Raw genomic sequence first — 23,144 nt, forward strand, 5'->3', positions numbered from 1 at the left:
AAAAAATTCAAACCCGACTCCCTGGCCTTCAGTCGTTCAGTTTTTCTCTCCACGGGCAACCAGCATTGCCAATTCCTTGCAAATGTTTCCAGAAATATCATTTGCATATACAAACATGTATTTTCTATTTTCCTATACAGATGGTGGCATACAATGTATACTGTTTTGTACCTTAGCATGGGGTTTTGGAAATTTTGCAAATGCTTCTTAACAGTAAGCTTTCTGAATGTGCAAATTAGCAAGCAAGGCCTTCCTTTTTTCCTTAGTCTCAGACAATGAACTTGGTGGTCAAAAAAATGTCCTCCACTTGCCAGACAGGTACCTTCAAATCACAAATTTCCACGTCATGGTTAGATGGCGTGTTCTTGCCCACTCCTGTTGAACTTACTTATTTAAACATCCACAAGAAAATCCTGTATATTTTTGGTAGCTAAAGCAAAATCCTGCAGAACACAACAAAACCAAACAGAGGGAAATTTGGGGCTCAGCTTAAAATACAGCTGGGCAAGCCTACACTTAGTTGCTGGAATAACAACCAGCTGGGAGGACTAAATTTAGCTTGGAGCCTTAAACACGGTCAGCCCTAAAGCCCACAACCCCCACACAGAGAACTTGGGCCCCATCTCCCAAGTTGGGAGACAAGAAGAAACAACAATGTTGGCCTAAAAGGCTGACTTTGCAAAAACCACCTAGTCAATCTGCTGTGATTTAATAGGCTGTAAAAGGTTTGATTTACAGCCGGTCAATAGGCAATCAGCATGATTTGTTGTTAGGGGTATATAGAGCACAAGGACTAGGATGATGCCAAACAGTGAAAGAGGTTAATTAAAACGGTAATATTATTTTAAAACAATTTTTTGAAAATAATAGAACAAACTGGAACTAGAAGTGGGTCCCACTCTCGGGGCTGGCTTGCAGGGAAATGAAAGGCAAGTGGGACCGGTCTCCCACATGGAGCCTTCCTGGGACCCCCTTACCTGTGCACCACCCTCTCCTCCAGGGGAGGGCTGCAAAGGACAGAAACCCCCAAACACAGGCTCTTGTCTTGATATTACGACTTGGTTAGCCTCAGTTTCCTGGTTTGGTCAAGTAAGGTGGTTGGACAGATGCGCTCTGAGCCCCAATCCTCCAGGTCTGCAGTTTTCATTTTCTTGTGTCTCCTACAACTGCCTGGAGCCCCTTGATTCTTTGAGTCTCCTCCTACAATCTGGGGGTGCCTTACACCACCCCCCATAGCCCTCTCCAAACCCAACCGGTGGTCTTGGTGCCTCAGGGTGAGACCACGTGTTGAAAATATATTAATAACTTGGTAAAGGAGGAACATGAGGGAGCTGGAAGCGTCTGGCGTCTCCCCTGAGCCTGAAGATGGCACCATGGAGAGCCTGACAACCCACACAGCATCACAGGCATCAGCTGGGCTCCACTGGAGAGGCCTGGGACGTAGTTTACTGAAAATAAACAGGACGAGGATGTCCCGTTTAGCTCAGGTGGTACCCAGGGAGTAGCGGGACTTCTGACTGATCATGCTCACATGTGCGAAGAAAATGTCTATTGGGGTTCTCATGAGTCCCCCACCCACTGGGTAGCAACAGAAATAAACTAGACAGAGTCCAAGCAGTTCAAGACTTAGATGCCATGATTTAAATACTGTGCCTTTAGGGTAACTTTGGTCTCCACGGTTGAATTGTTGTCTTCCAGATTCTTCTCCTGCCCCTGCTCCTTTCTTAGAAGGTATTTGTGTGGGGTGTGAGGAGCAGGCTTTCAGGATGTCATGGCAGGCCTGTGTGTGAGAACACCCTTGGTGACCCCCATGCTGTGTGTGGGCTGGTTTGGTGTGCTACTGGTCTCAGCTGTCTGCAAACTCTTGCTGTGGTCTTTCTCAGCCCACTGGCCCTCCCTACGGATATGGCCTCCCCTTGCCTCACTCTATCATCACAGACATTTCTGAGTCCCTGCCACACTGTCCCTCTGGGTCCTGGCCCAGGTTGCTACCCACAGTCTGGGCTGTAGGGTTATTTTGCTCCCAGCCACATTAGGGCCTTGGAAAATCTCCTGGCTTGTGGGAGAAAATGTGTTCAAGAGTACACACTAGACCGCTCTCTGCGCTCCTAGCAATGCAAGGCTGCCTATCTTGACCTTCACAGCAGTCCCCACCAAGATCCCAGATGGGAAACGGGGCACAGCCCTGCCACTCGCAATGTTTCCTTCAACCTGATCTAAATGTCTCCTCCTTCAGGCCTAGAACAGAGAGTGGTGATCAGGTCCCAGAGCTGACTGATGGAGCACCTTTCACTGCCCAACGCTATTTAAGGTCCGAGGGACGGGACTGAAAACAAAAATTCCCATTCCTGTCTACCTGCAATTTACCTCCCTCCCTCCCTCCCTCCCTCCCTCCCTCCCTCCCTCCCTCCCTTCCTTCCTTCCTTCCTTCCTTCCTTCCTTCCTTCCTTCCTTCCTTCCTTCCTTCCTTCTTTCCTTCCTTCCTTCCTTCCTTTTTTGACACACGGTCTCTCTTTGTTGCCCAGGCTGGAGTGCAGTGGCATGATCATGGCTCACTGCAGCCTCAACGTCCCGGGCTCAAGCGATCCTCCCACCTCAGCCTCCTGAATAGTTGGGACTGTAGGCATGCACCACCACACCTGGCTGATTTAAAAAATTTTGTGGAGATAAGGTCTCACTATGTTTCCCAGGCTGGTCTAAAATTCCTGAGCTCAAGCGATTCTCGTACCCTGGCCTCCCTAAGTGCTGGGATTACAGGCTTGAACTGTGCTTGGCCATGCAATTTCTGTGCTTGCCATGCAATTTCCATCTTGTAAAAAGTTCCATGATCTAATACTTCACCACACAGAGCCCTTAATATGTTACACAAGAACTAACGTTTTAGAAAACCTTTATTTATTTATTTTTTAATTTAACGCCCAACTTTCAAGGTTACTGTTTTGCTTCAAATCTTATTTTAGATACCAGAAGCTGAATATTAACTTTTTTTCTGTTTGCATTATTTCTGAAATAATCCTAATCCTCTGCTTCAGTAAGACCGGGGAGAAGGTCATGAGCTCATAAAAAGCAAACAAAAAGTAATGCCTGGTAATAATTTTCAAAATAGTATTCTGCATTAAATTTTTGTGTGCTTATTTACAACGTCTCCCCTGTTGAAAGGCATACTACCTGAGGTGGGGATGGAGGGACAACGCTTTAATAAATTGGTCTCATAAATTGCCGCTCTAAGGAACATAGGACAGCAGAGTGTTGACAAGGGAAAATTCCAGGGCAGAGGTGAGACTGGGAGAGGGCGCAGGTCTAGCAGCTGACAGGACACTTAGGTTTATCCATCTAGGAGTCCAAAACTCACATAGGATCTGAGTCTATCAGTATGAGGGTTTAAGTAGAACACGAGTTAATTTGTCATTTATAGTCTCCTGAAACAGTGCTTCCCAGCTTCTAGCTGCATCAGAATCACCTGGAATGCTTGCTGAACCCGACCAGGCCTGACTCCCCAGTCTCTGATTCAGTAAGTCTCGGGTGAGACCTGAGGATCTGCATCTGTTACAAACTCCCAGGTGCCCATGATGATTGATGTCGGCCTTTCTACCACTGTTTGAGTGGCACTGTTCCCAAGAAAATGGCACAGGGACCAAGATAGAGACTACAAATGACCGCTAGGATCAGCAGCAAGCTGTATGACTTGCCTTAAGATTTTGTTCTGACAATTATAGGCAGTCGTTCGATTCAGACACATTATAAAGAAGAATAAGACAGGATCTAGGAGGTGATTTCCACACCTCTAGAAAGGAGGAAAATCATCATGCTAGAGCGTCTTAGTAAAGCTCCAGGTCAAGGATTTTCTCTTTATTTTATTTTAATTAATTAATTAATTAAGAGTCTCACTCTGTTGCCCAGGCTGAGGTGCAGTGGCACGATCTCAGCTCACTGCAACCTCCATTTCCTGGGTTCAAGTGATTCTCCTTCCTCAGCCTCCCAAGTCACTGGGACCACAGGTGTGAGCCACCACGCCCAGCTAGAGAGGATTTTCTTCTTACAGCCTTTATCAATCTGAGCTGCCCTTGGATGGGAGGAAAGGCAGGGCAGAAAGCCCCTTTCTTCATCCTGATTCATCTCCAGTGAACTAAGGGCACTTTTGGAAATACTTGCAGAGTGCCCGGGCTGTGGATAGGTGCCCTGTGCATTATGGAGGTGGCTGTGTGGCTGCCTCCCAGGCCCTGGGTGAGCAGCGGAGCCCCTGGAGGCCATGCACACTGTGCTCAGGAGTGCAGGCTCCACACCCAAGCCTCCCTTCAACCCTAGCTTTGGACTTGCCAATGCTGTGGCTTCAAGTGCAGGCCTTAACTGCTGCCCAATGAGAGAATAATATGCCCCTCACAGGGATGAATGCCGTGAGAGTCAATCTGACATTTTCTGTAAAGCAGTAGCTCCTGTTTTGAGGCAGGAAAGCTGGTGCATAGAGGAAAGTGTTTTTTCCGGCTAGCAAAGCAGGGTCTGTGGGATTGTGTCCTAGCAATCCTTATTTTGACCTAGACCCTGCCCCTATGCAGCTCCCTGCACTGGAGTGTGCCAAGGTTTTGCTTTTTCTGAGTCTATTAATGTTTCCATGGTTGAAATACCACTCTCTGATTATCTCAATAAGTCATTTTAAAAACAGCAAATTTTTAAATGATACCTAAAATGTTTTTTATTATACTTTAAGTTCTGGGATACATGTGCAGGACGTGCAGTTTTGTTACATAGGTATGCACGTGCCATGGTGGTTTGCTGTACCCATGAACCTGTCACCTGCATTAGGTATTTATCCTAATGCTATCCCTCCCCTAGACCCCCATCCCCACAGTATGTGATGTTCCTCTCCCTGTGTCCATGTGTTCTTCTTGTTCAGCTCCCACTTAAGAGTGAGAACATGCAGTGTTTGGTTTTCTGTTCTTGTGTTAGTTTGCTGAGAATGATGGTTTCCAGCTTCATCCAAGTCCCTGCAAAGAACATGAACTTATCCTTTTTCATGGCTGCATAGTATTCCATGGTGTATATGTGCCACATTTTCCTCATCCAGTCTATCATTGATGGGCATTTGGGTTGGTTCCAAATCTTTGCTATTGTAAATAGTGCCACAATAAACATACATGTGCATGTGTCTTTATAGCAGAATGTTTTATAATCCTTTGGGTATATACCAGTAATGGGATGGCTGGGTCAAATGGTATTTCTAGTTCTAGATCCTTGAGGAATTGCCACACTGTCTTCCACAATGGTTGGACTAATTTACACTCCTATCAACAGTGTAAGAGTGTTCCTATTTCTCCACATCCTCTCCAGCATCTGTTGTTTCCTGACTTTCTAATAATTGCCACTCTAACTGGCATGAGATGGTATCTCATTGTGGTATTGATTTGCATTTCTCTAATGACCAGTGATGATGAGCTATTTTTCATATGTTTGTTGGCTGCATAAATGTCTTCTTTTGAGAAGTGTCTGTTCATATCCTTCACCCACTTTTTGATGGGGTTGATTGTTTTTTTCTTGTAAATTTATTTAAATTCTTTGTAGATTCTGGATATTAGCCCTTTGTCAGATGGATAGATTGCAAAAATTTCCTCCCATTCTGTAGGTTGCCTGTTCACTGTGCAAAAGGTCTTTAGTTTAATTAGATCCCATCTGTCAATTATGGCTTTTGCTGCCATTGCTTTTAGTATTTTAGAAATGAAGTCTTTGCCCATGCCTATGTCCTGAATGGTATGCCTAGGTTTTCTTCTAGGATTTTTATGGTTTTAGGTCTTACATTTAAGTCCTTAATCCATCTTGAGTTAATTTTTGTATAAGGTGTAAGGAAGGGGTCCAGTTTCAGTTTTCTGCATACGGCTAGCCAGTTTTCTCAATACCATTTATTAAATAGGGAATCCTTTCCCTAGTGCTTGTTTTTGTCAGGTTTGTCAAAGATCAGATGGTTGTAGATGTGTGGTGTTATTTCTGAGGTCTCTGTTCTGTTCCATTGGTCTATATATCTGTTTTGATATCAGTACCATGCTGTTTTTCTTACTGTAGCCTTGTAGTATAGTTTGAACTCAGGTGGCATGATGCCTCCAGCTTCGTTCTTTTTGCTTAGGATTGTCTTAGCTATTTGGGCTCCTTTTTGGTTCCATATGAAGTTTAAAATAGTTTTTTCCAATTTTGTGAAGAAATTCAGTGGTAGCTTGATGGGGATAGCATTGAATCTATAAATTACTTTGGTCAGTATGGCCATTTTCATGATATTGATTCTTCATATCCATAAGCATGGAATGCTTTTCCATTTATTTGTGCCCTGTCTTATTTCCTTGAGCAGTGGTTTGTAGTTCTCCTTGAAGAGGACCTTCACATCCCTTGTAAGTTGGATTCCTAGGTATTTTATTCTCTTTGTAGCAATTGTGAATGGGAGTTCATTCATGATTTGGCTCTCTGTTTGTCTATTATTGGTGTATAGGAGTGCTTGTGATTCTTGTGCACTGATTTTGTATCCTGAGACTTTGCTGAAGTTGCTCATCAGCTTAAGGAGATTTTGGACTGAGATGATGGGGTTTTCTAAATATACAATCATGTCATCTGCAAACAGGGACAATTTGACTTCCTCTTTTCCTAATTGAATACCCTTTATTTCTTTCTCCTGCCTGATTGCCCTGGCCAGAACTTCCAAAACTATGTTGAAAAGGAGTGGTGAGAGAGGGCATCCTTGTCTTGTGCCAGTTTTCAAAGGGAATGCTTCCAGTTTTTGCCCATTCAGTATGATATTGGCTGTGGGTTGGTCATAAATAACTCTTATTATTTTGAGATATGTTCCGTCAACACCTAGTTTATTGAGAGTTTTTAGCATGAAGAGCTGTTGAATTTTGTCAAAGACCTTTTTTTGCATCTATTAAGATAATAATGTGGTTTTTGTCATTGGTTCTGTTTATGTGATAGATTACATTTATTGATTTACATATGTTGAACCAGCCTTGCATCCCAGGGATGAAGCAGACTTGATCATGGTGGACAAGCTTTTTGATGTGCTGCTGGATTGGGTTTGCCAGTATTTTACTGAGGATTTTCACATCGATGTTCATCAGGGATATTGGCCCGAAATTTTCTTTTTGCTGTGTCTCTGCCAGGTTTTGGTTTCAGGATGATGCTGGCCTCATAAAACGAGTTAGGGAGAATTCCCTCTTTTTCTGTTGTTTGGAATAGTTTCAGAAGGAATGGTACCAAACAGCTCCTCTTTGTACCTCTGGTAGAATTTGGCTGTGAATCCATCTGGTCCTGGGCTTTTTTTTTTTTTTTTTTGGTTGGTAGGCTATTAATTACTGCCTCAATTTCAGAACTTGTTATTGGTCGATTCAGGGATTTAGCTTCTTCCTGGTTTAGTCTTGGGAGGGTGTATGTGTCCAGGAATTTATCCATTTCTTCTAGATTTTCTAGTTTATTTGCATAGAGTTGTTTATAGTTTTCTGTGATGGTAGTTTCATTTCTGTGGGATCAGTGTTGATATTCCCTTTATCATTTTTTATTGCATCCACTTGATTCTTCTCTCTTCTTTATTAGTCTGTCTAGTGGTCTATCTATTTTGTTGATCTTTTCAACAAACCAGCTTCTGGATTCATTGATTTTTTGAACGGTTTATCATGTCTCTATCTCTTTCAGTTCTGCTCTCATCTTAGTTATTTCTTGCCTTCTGCTAGCTTTTGAATGTGTTTGCTCTTGCTTCTCTAGTTCTTTTCATTGTGATGTTAGGGTGTCAATTTTAGATCTTTCCTGCTTTCTCTTGTGGGCATTTAGTGCTATAAATTTCCCTCTACACACTGCTTTAAATGTGTCCCAGAGATTCTGGTACGTTGTGTCTTTGTTCTATTGGTTTCAAATAACATCTTTATTTCTGCCTTCATTTTGTTATGTACCCAGTAGTCATTCAGGAGCAGGTTGTTCAGTTTCCATGTAGTTGTGTGGTTTTGAGTGAGTTTCTTAATCCTGAGTTCTGATTTGATTGCACTGTGGTGTGAGAGACTATTTGTTATGATTTCCATTCTTTTGCATTTGCTGAGGAGTGCATAACTTCCAATTATGTAGTCAATTTTAGAATAATTGTGATGAGGTGCTGAGCAGAGTGTATATTCTGTTGATTTGGGGTGGAGAGTTCTGTAGATGTCTTTTAGGTTCGCTTGGTCCAGAGCTGAGTTCAAGTCCTGGGTATCCTTGTTAATTTTCTATCTCATTGATCTGTCTAATACTGACAGTGGGGTGTTAAAGTCTCCGACTATTATTGTGTGGGAGTCTAAGTCTCTTTGTAGGTCTCTAAGAACTTGCATTATGAATCTGGGTGCTCCTGTATTGGGTGCACATATATTTAGGATAGTTAGCTTTTCTTGTTGCATTGATCCCTTTACCACTATGTAATGCCCTTCTTTGCCTCTTTTGATCTTTGTTGGTTTAAAGTCTGTTTTATCAGAGACTAGGATTGCAACTCCTGCTTTTTTTTGCTTCCATTTCCTTGGTAAGTATTCCTCCATCCCTTTATTTTGAGCCTATGTGTGTCTGCACGTGAGGTGGGTCTCCTGAATACAGCACACTGATGGGTCTTGACTCTTTATCCAATTTGCCAGTCTGTGTCTTGTAATTGAAGCATTTAGTCCATTTACATTTAAGGTTAATATTGTTATGTGTGAATTTGATCCTGTCATTATGATGCTAGCTTGTTATTTTGCCCATTAGTTGATGCAGAGAAACAGCAAATTTTATGTTACTTCAATTAACAAATCTTCTGGTGATGAGGTTCATTTATACAGTAATTAGCAGACATTAAAATAAAAGAGGTGGTTTCCTTACTGGGCTCCGAGGTGGTGTATTAATCTGTTTTCATGTTGCGGACAAAGACATATCCAAGACTGGGCAATTTACAATTTAATCAGATTCACAGTTCTACATGGCTGGGGAGGCCTCACAATCATGGTAGAAGGCAAGGAGGAGCAAGTCACATTTTACATGGATGGCAGCAGGCAAAGAGAGCTTGTACAGAGGAATGCCTGTTTTAAAAACCATCAGATCTCATGAGACTCATTCACTATTGCAAGAACAGCATAGTAAAGGCCTGCCCCCATAATTAAATCACCTCCCACTGCGTTCCTCCCACAACATGTGGGAATTGTGGGAGTTACAATTCAAGATGAGATTTGGGTGGGGACACAGCCAAACCATAACAGGTGGATGGCAGAGGTATGGCTAAATACATCAAGAAGGTAGAAGTCATTGGTAAATATGGGACCCAGTATGGTGCCTTTCTCAGAAAAATGAAGAAAATTGAAATTAGCCAGCAAGTAACATTTTGCTCCTTCTGTGGCAAAACCAAGATGAAGGAGTGATGTGGCACTGTGGCTCCAGCATGAAAATGGTAGCAGTGGTGCCTGGACCTACAACCCCAAAGTAAAGTCAGCTATCAGAAGAATGGGATTGGAAGACCGGTAGAGGCTCCATCTCGAACATTACTGGCCTATAACAAATAGGTTAACTTATGTGATTATTTTTAAGGGATCATGTGACCCAACATTGCCTTCCTTGGGCCACGATGCCCCAGGGCACAGCTTCTTCTGCCTTCGGTCCACTGAAGGTGAACACAGCAACTCCCCAAAGCTGTGCCTCCCAGTTCCCTCTTCTGTCACAGACTCTCCACTTTCCAAACCCTCCTTCCTCTCTTGAAGGAGGGAGCCTCCAGTCCCCCGCCAGCCATGTAGCCTTTGGCTCTATGAAAGGATAAAGTAACCAACTTATTTACACAAAGTGCTACCTAGCCAATCTTTTGACTTTTATCTTTAACTGGAATGTGTCTTTTATCATCAACTGCTTAAAGGAGTTTCAGGCCTCAGTAGGAAGAGGTGGAGATGTTCCATTTTCAGGACATGGGCTCTGGGTCAGTGCACCTGGAATTGTCCCAGGCCTATCTGCTGATCTTGGGGTTTTAGGGAACCCTGGGGTAGGGAGCCAGAAGCCTAATGGTTCCCTGCTTCTTCCAACGGGGGTAGCCCAGCAGGATTGGGCCTGGTACCAAAAGAGCCTGTGGGAGGAGGAACTCCTGCCTCTTTTTGCCAGTCTTTCATATTCACTTCCCTACCTAAAGACAGATCCATCTGCTTCCTGTCTCCTTAAATGAGTCCTTGCCTTGCCTGTCCTTGACCCCAAGACTCTTAGCTACATATATTATCATACCAGAGTATTTTAGATCATATTTAATCATTTGTTTGTACCAAACTTCCTGGCTGATATGATATATTTTTCCTGTCCAAATCTCATGTTGAAATGTGATCCCCACTGTGGAAGGTGGTCCTAGTGAGAGGTGTTTGGGTCATGGGGGTGGATCCCTCATGAATGGCTTGATGCCCTCCCCACGGTAACAAGTTTATGGGAGATCTGATTGTTAAAACAATCTCAGCACTTTGGGAGGCTGAGGTGGGCAGATCATCTGAGGTCAGGAGTTTGAGACCAGCCTGGTCAACATGGTGAAACCCCATCTCTACTAAAAATACAAAAATTAGTTGGGCGTGGTGGTGCATGCCTGTAATCCCAGCTACTTGAGAGGCTGAGGCAGGAGAATCATTTGAACCCTGGAGGCAGAGGTTTCAGTGAGCTGAGATCGGGCCACCACTGCACTCTATCGTGGGTGCCAGAGCAACTCTGTCTCAAAAAAAAAAAAGAGTCTGGGACCTCACCCTTCTCTCTCTTGCTTCTTCTCTCACCATGTGACGCATCTGCTTCCCCTTCACCCTCTGCCAGGAGTAAAAGCTCCCTGAGGCCTCACCAGAAGCTGAGCAGATGCTGGCAGCATGCTTGTACAGCCTGCAGAGCCATGAACCAAATAAACCTCTTTTCTTTATAAATTACCCAGCCTCAGGTATTCCTTTATAGCAATGCAAAATGGACTAATACACTGGCCTTATTTCCTATCTCTTACCTCCCCTCTACCCCTGTGTTTTCTCTTCTCTTCTATTCTCTTTTCTTTCTTTCCCAGGTCTCTCACTGTGTTGCCTAGGCTGGAGTGAGTGCAGTAGCATGATCTCAGCTCACTGCAACCTCTGCCTCCCAGGTTCAAGCAATTCTCCTCTCTCAGCCTCCCAAGTAGCTGGGATTACAGGTGCCTGCCATCATGCCCAGCTAATTTTTATATTTTTAGTAGAGATGGGGTTTCACTTGTTGGCCAGGCTGGTTTCGAACTCCTGACCTCAAGTGATCCGCCTGTCTTGGCCTCCCAAAATGCTGGGATTACAGGTGTGAGCATCATCCCCAGCACCCTCTGTTATTTTTACCTCTACTAATAAAATGTCTGCCAAGGAAATGTGTCATTGAAATTATTCTTTCTGACTTTGTAGGAAAGCCATGGCAGGCATTTTGAGACATAAAATGCAGCATCAGTAACATAACCAGAGCAAAAGTTCTGACTTGAGCATAAGAACTTGAAAGAGAACTAGAAACATATTGTTTCCTTAACTTTAAACTCTGAAGAAGTCAAGGAGGCAACTTAATTTAAGGGCTATTTCTGTCAGGGAATTTGGTAGTGTCAGAAAAGCTGCAAGTCTGAGGGAAAATTCAGTAAAATAAAAGGAAGCTTGTTGTGTAACAATACTATTAAAATGTCAGCACGCTTCTTGGAGGTGGACCCAGGCGGTCCAAATGAAAGCAGGGAGGTGAAAATGTCACATTGCTCCGCTAAAGGGAACTGCCCTCCCAAACGTGCTATTTGACTTCTGGTTACTTCTCTCCATAATTCAAGTTATTTATGTACCTTGTAGAATCAAAACAAGGCCGTGATGGCCCAAGAATAGACTGGCTCATTTTCAGTTTGCAGGAATATAAGTTGGTACTTAGACTTTTCATTTGATTTCTTATTTTTATTTTCATTCTTTCTTTTCTTTTCTTTTTTTCCTTTGGGTTTTTTTGTTTTGTTTTGTTTGTTTTGTTTTGTTTTGTTTTTTGAGACAAGGTCTTGCTCTTTTGCCCAGGCTGGAGTGCAGTGGCATGATTGTAGCTCACTGTAGCTGCCACTGCAGCCTCAACCTCTGGGTTCAAGCCATCCTCCCAGCTCAGCCTTTTGAATAGCTGAGACTATAGGCATGTGCCACCATGCCTAGCTCATTTTAAACATTTTTTGCAGATGAGGTCTCTCTGTGTTGCTTAGGCTGGTCTTGAACACCTAGGCTCAAGCCATCCCCCCGCTTCAGCCTCCCAACGTGCTGAGATTACAGGTATGAACCTCCATGCGTGGCTTCCATTTCATTTCTTTTTTAAAAAAGAGTTTAATGATTAGTTCAAATCCTAATCTGAAACCACGTGGTGTCTAAATAAAATTAAATAAAAATGCCATTGCTGTCAGATTAAACACACCACTCTCCAGCAGCTAATCCTGCAGTGGCTTCCCCTTACTGCAAAGTCGAGAACCAGTGCCTCTGTCCTGAATTCAAGGACCTCTATATTGGGTCTCTACAGCTGCATTGGTTCTGTCTCACTGTTCTCCATTTGAAAATAACAACCTTGGCAAACACTGCTTCTCCCAAGAAGACTGCACCACTCTCAGCCCCCAAACGAGACCCTCTCCTGTTCTGCATTCACAGGAGTTCATCTGCCTTCCGGGTATCCCTCTCATTTTGTCTTGCAATATATGCATTTACTTATCTTTCAATCCACCTTCCAATCCTCACAGTGTAGGCCCTTGGAGCACAAGAACTGGGGTTACTTACCTTTTTTTTTTTTTTTTTTTTGAGACAGAGTCTTGCTCTGTCGCCCAGGCTGGAGTGCAATGGTGCCATCTCAGCTCACTGTAACCTCTGCCTTCCAGGTTCAAACAATTCCCCTGCCTCACTCTCCCGAGTAGCTGGGATTCCAGGCACCTGCCACCACACCCAGCTAATTTTTGTATTTTTAGTAGAGACGGGGTTTTGCCACATTGGCCAGGCTGGTCTCAAACTCCTAGCCTCAAGTGATCTGCTCGCCTTGGCCTCCCAAAGCACTGAGATTACAGGCATGAGCCACCACACCTGGCCAGGGTTACTTATCTTTGTAATCCCCTGAGTGCTTGAGCAGAGATAACACTCAGTAAATGTTTGTTGATTGATGGCAAGTCACAAAAAATAATTTTTGTAAGGATATTATTAAGAGATTTGTACTCAGCCAGGCGCGGTGGCTCAGGCTTGTAATCCCAGCACTTTGGGAAACGAGACGGGCGGATCACGAGGTCAGGAGATCGAGACTATCTTGGCTAACACGGTGAAACCCTGTCTCTGCTAAAAATACAAAAAATTAGCCAGGCATGGTGGCAGGAGCCTGTAGTCCCAGCTGCTCGGGAGGCCTGAGGCAGGAGAATGGCGTGAACCCGGTAGGCAGAGCTTGCAGTGAGCGAAGATCATGCCACTGCACTCCAGCCTGGACGACGAGCGAGACTCCATCTCAAAAAAAAAAAAAAAAAAAAAAAAAAGATTTGTGCTCAAACCATTCATGGAAGTTGTCTGTGCAAATTGTTTAAGCTGTTAGGGATAGGAATTCTGTAGCCTAACCAAGTGAGCCTACTTTTTATTTTAACCATGTTTCAGGACAAAACTTTCATTATTTTGGCAAACCAAAGTATGATTTTTCTGCAATATTACTCATTTTCTCTAATTTTAGCTTTAACAAAGTTAGAAGCTAGTTGAACAATTAAATCAGAATAAAAAGGCTAGTAGAGCAATTTGGTCTGGACAGGAAAGAATCCAAAGAAAACAAAGGAGACTCGGCTTTGGGGCAGGCAGGACATCCCTGGGTCAACATTGTTTTCCTACTTAAAAGCAAGCTCGTAGGCCAGGCGAGGAGGCTCATGCCTGTAATCCCAGCACTTTGGGAGGCCAAGGCGGGCGGATCACCTGAGGCCAGGAGTTGGAGACCAGCCTGGCCGACATGATGAAACCCTGTCTCTTCTAAAAATATAAAAATTAGCCGGGTGTGGTGGCAGGTGCCTGTAATCCCAGCTTGGGAGGCTGAGGTACGAGAGTTGCTTGAATCTGGGAGGTAGGGGTTGCAGTGAGTCAAGATCATGCCATTGCACTCCAACCTGGGCAAGAGAGCAAGACTCCGTCTCTAAAAGAAAAAAAAAAAAAAAAAAAAAAGCAAGTTCATGGTTTACTCCACAACTGATTTGACAAAGGCTACCAAAACAGCTTCAGTACTTCTTATCAGATAGAGATGCATACTCAGGCTGTTAAAAGACCATTTAAGAAGGTCTTCCTTATTTATTTCCCCCAACTTACTCCCAAAAGGATTTGAGTTGGCTTTATACAAATGCACACAATATATCAAACTGAAACAGGCAAAGAGATAGGGCAAGGGGAAGATAAAAGTGGAATAGTAAGACAAAGACAACAGTGAAGTTAGTTCACAGAAATATCTGCCAGTAATCCTTGAGCTTCTAAATTTGGTTCTGAGCTTCCTGGGCACCAAGGCAAAGAAGGGAACACATTGGCTACACATTTCACAGAGTGTTTAAAATCAAAACCTAGTTCCCTAGCACCTGTGTGCCAGAGACTGCACCCCACCTCTCAGCGGTTCTCTTTATTTACGGTCAGCTATCTGGTGCCTGCTGAGGTGGGCCACATGTGTTTGAAACCATAGAGTAGCAGGGGAACCCTCAGCTAAGCCTGTGGTCCATCTGTCTTTAGGTACAATGCCTATTCTTGACATGAGTCAAGCCAGCAAGGCTAGCTTCAAGAAAGAACTCGTTCCCCAGGGCAGCATCACATACAAGATCTTCAGCAGTGGTCATAGTAGTGAGAGTTGCCACCAACAATGACCTTAGAAAAGTCAAAAGTGGAAAAACAGTCTTTAACCTCTTCTTGGCAATTGACATCTTCCTTGTTTCTGCCCCGCAAGAAACCATGATACTCTCTGGTACCGAAAGCTCCACCCTGCTTTCCCCAGAGTCCTCTGCCAAGTGGCCCTGGCTCCACATTGCTTCTCTTCTTCCCCACACCCTCCCAACGATGACACATTTCTTTCTCAGATAGCTATTAAGAGGAAACCCATGTAAGTAAAATCATTAATACAATGATGTACATGACCGATATATAAGCCTCCCAGGAATGGATTTTATTTTTTGATAGTAGCTTTTTAACCCACTTAAAACTCTAATTAACTGACTAGAGGATTGATTGAGTAATAGATTGTGGGTGTGGGTAGCGCAGAGCCAGAGATTTTTTAACAATGGCACTTCCTCTGGTGTCTCTTGAATGCCTTTAAGGACAACTTTGTCATCCATCAAAGGCCAAGGATCTGGCAATTTGACATTGAACTTCTAAAAATTTACAACCATTGCCCTAGTGGTATGTGCAACAGACTGGAGTCACTTAAGCCAGTGACCTCTCTAAACCTCAACCTTAATTCATAAAGGGGAATAACAATAGAAGTTACTTGAGGAAATTTGGATATGAAAGTCATTGGCATATACTTTCTCTTCCCTTTTTCTATCATTCATCCTCCTTCGTTCACACTCTTGTTCAATGTAACAACCAATTTCATGCTTGAAACTGAACCTCCTTAGCTGGGCACAGTGGCTCATGCCTGTAATCCCAGCACTTTGAGAGGCTGAGGTGGGCGGATCACAAGATCAGGAGATCGAGACCATCATGGCTAACACAGTGAAACCCCGTCTCTACTAAAAATACAAAAATTAGCTGGGTGTGGTGGCAGGCACCTGTAGGCCCAGTTACTCGGGAGGCTGAAGCAGGAGAAGGGCGTCAACTTGGGAGACAGAGCTTGCAGTGAGCCAAGATCCCGCCACTGCACTCCAGCCTGGGTGACAGAGCAAGACTCTGTCTCAAAAAAAAAAAAAAAAAAGAAAAGAAATCGAACATCCTTAAAAGCACTTTTCATCCTACACTGCCTGCAGTTGCTCTGTTTCTGGACAGTACAGAGCATTGTCTTATGTATCATTCTACTGTCCACCTTCCATACAAATCTTTCCCATTGGTATTGTCTCATAATTAAGGCTATCAGTCTGCTGGTAGGCTAGTTTTGCCAAGAAATTACATGTGGGGTACTCACTGCTCATCGCTTAAGAGTTATTAGGTTGGTGCCATTAAAAGTAATGGCAAAACCGCAATTACTTTTGCACCAACTTAATACATGGCACATGCCACCTGCTCCAGACTGCTTTGTCCTACATCACCTTGCCAATAGGAATAGAATTGTCAGCAGCATTCATCAAGGGGAAACACCTTTTGATTATTTAAATAGGTTCTATATACTTTGTGTATTAAGGCCCAAATTATGCTTTACTTTCTCTTATGTATAGTTGGGTTTCAGAGTTGAGCATTTGGGTAATTTTGAGCTTCTCAATAAATAATTTCCAAATTTTGAATATATTTAAAAATAATATACAATAGTGACAGAGTACTTTGGTTGGACTAACCCTCCCAAACAATAATTATGACATCTGGGAAACATTATTTATAAAAACAACTATGAGAAAGCTCTGAAAAAGAACCCGAAGCTTTGAGAAATTAGACAGGGATCTGCTGTGGTAAGACTCACTCATTTGCAGGAGCTTTTTGCTTTCATTCACTTCCTGATCTGTGCACAGCTTAAGGACAGCAGAAATTCACAGCATCAGTGGGTTGACTAGTCAGATGCAAACAACACATTTTATACAGTGGAAGAACAATACATATAACGCCTTCTAATAATCGCAGAGGCCATGCTGGGCATGGTGGCTAATGCCTGTAATCCCAGCATTTTGGGAGGCCAAGACAGGTGGATTACCTGAGGTCGAGAGTTTAAGACCAACCTGGCCCAAATGGTGAAACCCTGTCTCTACTAAAAATACAAAAATTAGCTGGATGTGGTGGCATGTGCCTATAATCCCAGCTACTTGGGAGACTGAGGCATAAGAATTGAACCTGGGAGGTAGAGGTTGCAGTGAACCGAGATGGTGCCACTGGACTCCAGCCTGGGTGACAGAGTGAGATTCCATATCAAAAAAAATTATTAATAACAGTACAGGCCAGAATAAAATGGAATAACATCTTTAAAGAACAGAAAGGAAAAAAATAATTCATTCACTGGAGAATTCTATCCAACATTTAACAAAGTAATAATACCAGCTTTAGACAAAATCCTTTAGAAAATAGAGGGAGGAGAAATATTCTTCTTTTAGTAGGCCACATCTTCTTTTAGTAGGCCAGTAAAACCCTGATACCAAAATCTGACAAAAGCATTAAATGAAAAGAAAATTAAAGATCACTATATGTCATCAACAAGACACAATAATTCTGAACAAAATGATACATCATGATAAAGCAGGTTTTCTCCAAGAATGCAAGGTTGGTTTAATACTTAAAAATCAAACAGATCTTGGTTCCAAGATGGCCGAATAGGAACAGCTCCAGGCTACAGCTCCCAGTGTGAGTGACACAGAAGACGGGTAATTTCTGCATTTCCAACTGAGGTACCAGGTTCATCTCACTGGGGCATGGCGGACAGTGGGGGCAGGACAGTGGGTGCAGCCTACCGAGCGAGAGCTGAAGCAGAGCAAGGCATCACCTCACCTGGGAAGCACAAGGGGTAAGGGAATTCCCTTCCCTAGCCAAGGGAAACTGTGACACACAGCACCTGGAAAATCAGGTCACTCCCACCCTAATACGGCACTTTTCCAAGGATCTTAGCAAATGGCACACCACGAGATTATATCCTTCACCTGGCTCGGAGGGTCCCACACCCTCGGGGCCTCCCTCATTGCTAGCACAGCAGTCTGAGATCTAGCTGCAAGGCAACAGCGAGGCTGGGGAAGGGGCGTCCACCATTGCTGAGACTTGAGTAGGTAAACAAAATGGCTGGAAAGCTCGAACTGGAGGGAGACCACCGCAGCTCAAGGAGGCCTGCCTGCCTCTGTAGACTCCACCTCTGGGGACAGGGCATAGCCAAACAAAAGGCAGTAGAAATCTCTGCAGATTTAAATGTCCCTGTCTGACAGCTTTGAAGAGAGTAGTGGTTCTCCCAGCATGGAGTTTGAGATCTGAGAATGGACAGACTGCCTCCTCAAGTGGGTCCCTTGCCCCCGAGTAGGCTAACTGAGAGGCACACCCCAGTAGGGGCAGACTGACACCTCACATGGCCAGGTACCCCTCTGAGACAAAGCTTCCAGAGAAACAATCAGGCGGCAACATTTGCTGTTCAGCAATATTCACTCTTCTGCAGCCTCCACTGCTGATACCCAGGCAAACAGGGGCTGGAGTGGACCTCCAGCAAAAACTCCAACAGACCTGCAGCTAAGGGTCCTGACTGTTGGAAGGAAAACTAACAAACAGAAAGGACATCCACACCAAAACCCCATCTGTATGTCACCATCATCAAAGACCAAACGTAGGTAAAACCACAAAGATGGGGAAAACACAGAGCAGAAAAGCTGAAAATTCTAAAAATCAGAGCGCCTCTCCCCCTCCAAAGAAACGCAGCTCCTTGCCAGCAACAGAACAAAGCTGAAGGAGAATGACTTTGACGAGTTGAGAGAAGAAGGTTTCAGATGATCAAACTTCTCCGAGCTAAAGGAGGAAGTTCAAACCCATCACAAAGAAGCTAAAAACCTTGAAAAAAGATTAGACGAATGGCTAACTAGAATAACCAGCATAGAGAAGTCCTTAAATGACCTGATAGAGCTGAAAACTGTGGCACGAGATCTACATGACAAATGCACAAGCTGCAGTAACTGATTCCATCAACTGGAAGAAAGGGTATCAGTGATTGAAGATCAAATGAATGAAATGAAGCAAGAAGAGAAGTTTAGAGAAAAAAGAGTAAAAAGAAATGAACAAAGCCTCCAAGAAATATGGGACTATGTGAAAAGACCAAATCTACGTCTGATTGGTGTACCTGAAAGTGATGGGGAGAATGGAACCAAGTTGGAAAACACTCTTCAGGATATTATCCAGGAGAACTTCCCAACCTAGCGAGGCAGGCCAACATTCAAATTCAGGAAATATAGAGAAGGCCACAAAGATACTCCTCGAGAAGAACAACTCCAAGACACGTAATTGTCAGATTCACCAAAGTTGAAATGAAGGAAAAAATGTTAAAGGCAGCCAGAGATAAAGGTCAGGTTACCTATAAAGGGAAGCCCATCAGACTAACAGTGGATCTCTCAGCAGAAACTCTATAAGCCAGAAAAGAATGGGGACCAATATTCAACATACTTAAAGAAAAGAATTTTCAACCCAGAATTTCATATCCAGCCAAAGTAAGTTTCATAAGTGAAGGAGAAATAAAATCCTTTACGGACAAACAAATGCTGAGAGATTTTGTCACCACCAGGCCTGCCCTACAAGAGCTCCTGAAGGAAGCACTAAACATGGAAAGGAACAACCGGTACCAGCCACTGCAAAAACATGCCAAAATGTAAAGACCGTCGATGCTAGGAAGAAACTGTATCAGCTAAAGAGCAAAATAGCCAGCTAACATCATAACGACAGGATCAAATTCACACATAACAATATTAACCTTAAATGTAGATGGGCTAAATGCTTCAATTAAAAGACACAGACTGGCAAATTGAATAAAGAGTCAAGACCCATTGGTGTGCTGTATTCAGGAGACCCATCTCACGTGCAGAGACACACACAGGCTCAAAATAAAGGGATGGAGGATGCTCTACCAAGCAAATGGAAAGCAAAAAAAGGCAGGGGTTGCAATCCTAGTCTCTGATAAAACAGACTTCAAACCAACAAAGATCAAAAGAGGCAAAGAAGTCCATTACATAATGGTAAAGGGATCAATTCAACAAGAAGAGCTAACTATCCTAAATATATATGCACCCAATACAGGAGCACCCAGATTCATAAAGCAAGTCCTTAGAGACTTACAAAGGGGCTTAGACGCCCACACAATAATAGTGGAGACTTTACTACCCCACTGTCAACATTAGACAGATCAACGAGACAGAAAGTTAACAAGGATATCCAGGAATTGAACTAAACTCTGCACCAAGTGGACCTAATAGACATCTATAGAACTCTCCACCCCAAATCAATAGAATATACATTCTTCTCAGCACCACATCGCACTTATTCCAAAATTGACCACATAGTTGGAAGTAAAGTGCTCCTCGGCAAATGTACAAGAACAGAAATTATAACAAACTGTCTCTCAGACCACAGTGCAATCAAACTAGAACTCAGGACTAAGAAACTCAATCAACACTGCTCAACTACATGGAAACTGAACAACCTGCTCCTGAATGACTACTGGGTACATAACGAAATGAAGGCAGAAATAAAGATGTTCTTTGAAACCAATAAGAACAAAGATACAACATACCAGAATCTCTGGGACACATTTAAAGCAGTGTGTAGAGGGAAATTTATAGCACTAAATGCCCACAAGAGAAAGCAGGAAAGATCTAAAATTGACACCCTAACATCCCAATTAAAATAACTAGAGAAGCAAGAGCAAACAAATTCAAAAGCTAGCAGAAGGCAAGAAATAACTAAGATCAGAGCAGAACTGAAGGAGATAGAGACACAAAAAACCCTTCAAAAAATCAATGAATCCAGGAGCTGGTTTTTTGAAAAGATCAACAAAATTGATAGACCACTAGCAAGACTAATAAGAAAAGAGAGAAGAATCAAATAGACACAATAAAAAATGATAAAGGGGATATCACCACTGACCCCACAGAAATACAAACTACCATCAGAGAATACTATAAACACCTCTACACAAATAAACTAGAAAACCTAGAAGAAATGGATAATTTCCTGAACACATACACTCTCCCAAGATGAAACCAGGAAGAAGCTGAATCCCTGAATAGACCAATAGCAGGTTCTGAAATTGAGGCAATAATAGCCTACCAACCAAAAAAAGTCCAGGACCAGATGGATTCACAGCCGAATTCTACCAGAGATACCAGAGGTGCTGGTACCATTACTTCTGAAACTACTCCAATCAATAGAAAAAGAGGGAATCCTCCCTAACTCATTTTATGAGGCCAACATCATCCTGATACCAAAACCTGACAGAGACACAACAAAAAAAGAGAATTTTAGACCAATATCCCTGATGAACATCGATACAAAAATCCTCAGTGAAATACTGGCAGACCAAATCCCCAAATCCATCAAAAAGTGTATCCACCATGATCAAGTCTGCTTCATCCCTGGGATGAAAGGCTGGTTCAACATATACAAATCAATAAATGTAATCCAGCATATAAACAGAACCAAAGACGAAAACCAAATGATTATCTCAATAAATGCACAAAAGGCCTTTGACAAAATTCAACAGCCCTTCATGCTAAAAACTCTCAATAAATTCGGTATTGATGGAACATATCTCAAAATAGTGAGTGCTATTTATGACAAACCTACAGCCAATACCATACTGAATGGGCAAAAACTGGGAGCATTCCCTTTGAAAACTGGCACAAGACAGGGATGCCCTCTCTCACCACTCCTATTCAACATAGTGTTGGAAGTTCTGGCCAGGGCAATCAGGCAGGAGAAAGAAATAAAGGGTATTCAATTAGGAAAAGAGGAAGTCAAATTGTCCCTGTTTGCAGATGACATGATTGTGTATTTAGAAAACCCCATTGTCTCAGCCCAAATTCTCCTTAAGCTGATAAGCAACTTCAGCAAAGTCTCAGGATACAAATCAATGTGCAAAAATCACAAGCATTCCTCTACACCAATAACAGACAAACAGAGAGCCAAATGATGAGTGAACTCCCATTCACAATTGCTTCAAAGAGAATAAAATACCTAGGAATCCAACTTACAAGGGATGTGAAAGACCTCTTCAAGGAGAACTACAAACCACTGCTCAAGGAAATAAAAGAGGACACAAACAAATGGAAGAACATTCCATGCTCATGGATAGGAAGAATCAATATCGTGAAAATGGCCATACTGCCCAAGGTAATTTCTAGATTCAATGTCATCCCCATTAAGCTACCAATGACTTTCTTCACAGAATTGGAAAAAAACTACTTTAAAGTTCATATGGAACCAAAAAGAGCCCACATTGCCAAGACAATCCTAAGCCAAAAGAACAAAGCTGGAGGCATCACGCTACTTGACTTCAAACTATACTACAAGGCTACAGTAACCAAAATAGCATGGTACTGTTACCAAAACAGAGATATAGACCAATGGAACAGAACAGAGCCCTCAGAAATAATACCACACATCTACAACCATCTGATCTTTGGCAAACCTGACAAAAACAAAAAATGGGGAAAGGATTCCCTATTTAATAAATAGTGCTGGGAAAGCTGGCTAGCCATATGTAGAAAGCTGAAACTGGATCCCCTCCTTACACCTTATATGAAAATTAATTCAAGATGGATTAGAGGCTTAAATGTTAGACCTAAAACCATAAAAACCCTAGAAGAAAACCTAGGTAATACCATTCAGGACATAGGCATGGGCAAGGACTTCATGTCTAAAATACCAAAAACAATGGCAACAAAAGCTAAAATTGACAAATGGGATCGAATTAAACTAAAGAGCTTCTGAACAGCAAAAGAAACTACCATCAGAGTGAACAGGCAACCTACAGAATGGGAGAAAATGTTTGCAAACTACTCATCTGACAAAGGGCTAATATCCAGAACCTACAAAGAACTCAAACAAATTTACAAGAAAAAAACAAACAACCCCATCAAAAAGTGGGTGAAGGTATGAACAGACACTTCTCAAAAGAAGACATTTATGCAACCAACAGACACATGAAAAAATGCTCATCATCACTGGCCATCAGAGAAATGCAAATCAAAACTACAATGAGATACCATCTCACACCCGTTAGAATGGCGATCATTAAAAAGTCAGGAAACAACAGGTGCTGGAGAAGATATGGAGAAATAGGAACACTTTTACACTGTTGGTGGGACTGTAAACTAGTTCAACCATTATGGAAGACAGTGTGGCAATTCCTCAAGGATCTAGAGCTAGAAATACCATTTGACCCAGCCATCCCACTACTGGGTATATACCCAAAAGATTATAAATCATGCTGCTATAAAGACACATGCACATGTATGTTTACTGCAGCACTATTCACAGTAGCAAAGGCTTGGAACCAACCCAAATGTCCATCAATGACAGACTGGATTAAGAAAATGTGGCACATAT

The 23,144-nt window shown here is 42.7% G+C and overlaps 2 long non-coding RNA genes and 1 pseudogene across 3 annotated transcripts in view; 2 read left to right on the plus strand and 1 right to left on the minus strand.

Annotated features, from left to right (window-relative positions):
- Nucleotides 1–23,144, plus strand: part of LOC135970300 (uncharacterized) — an 80,183-nt gene that overhangs the window by 47,187 nt on the left and 9,852 nt on the right. The gene's annotated exons all lie outside the window — the stretch shown is intronic.
- The window catches only part of LOC123573063 (uncharacterized), a 75,639-nt gene that overhangs the window by 30,144 nt on the left and 22,351 nt on the right, over nucleotides 1–23,144 (minus strand). The gene's annotated exons all lie outside the window — the stretch shown is intronic.
- Nucleotides 7,929–9,842, plus strand: LOC123573062 (large ribosomal subunit protein eL43-like; annotated as a pseudogene).

The sequence above is a fragment of the Macaca fascicularis genome, chromosome 4 (assembly GCF_037993035.2).
Source record: "Macaca fascicularis isolate 582-1 chromosome 4, T2T-MFA8v1.1".
NCBI lineage: Eukaryota > Metazoa > Chordata > Mammalia > Primates > Cercopithecidae > Macaca > Macaca fascicularis.